General features: G+C 30.8%; 1 protein-coding gene across 2 annotated transcripts in view; it reads left to right on the top strand.

Annotated features, from left to right (window-relative positions):
- LOC119586332 (polyadenylate-binding protein 2-B-like) overlaps nucleotides 1-227 on the top strand; it is a 22,761-nt gene that overhangs the window by 13,400 nt on the left and 9,134 nt on the right. The window lies entirely within an intron of this gene.

Below are 227 nucleotides of genomic sequence, written 5' to 3'. Positions count from 1 at the left end.
TAGGTAATTAGTTTATGGAATATATATTGCCCAAAAGCTGAAACCTTAGATTTTATTTTATGCAACATTTTGTCATGCATTTAGAAAGAAAATGGTTCAGTATTTTTGTCATCCTCAGTACTCATTTCAGTTAATTTTAATGTATAGGTTTATATTTAGAAGCAGGAATGAATGTAGTTGAATGATTTAAGAGCAATGGCTCTGGCATGCGCCTATTAGTCAATGCT

This window comes from Penaeus monodon, chromosome 21, assembly GCF_015228065.2.
Source record: "Penaeus monodon isolate SGIC_2016 chromosome 21, NSTDA_Pmon_1, whole genome shotgun sequence".
Classification (NCBI taxonomy): Eukaryota; Metazoa; Arthropoda; class Malacostraca; order Decapoda; family Penaeidae; genus Penaeus; species Penaeus monodon.
Note: the sequence above shows the minus strand (reverse complement) of the source record. Positions and strands in the feature narration are given on the sequence as shown.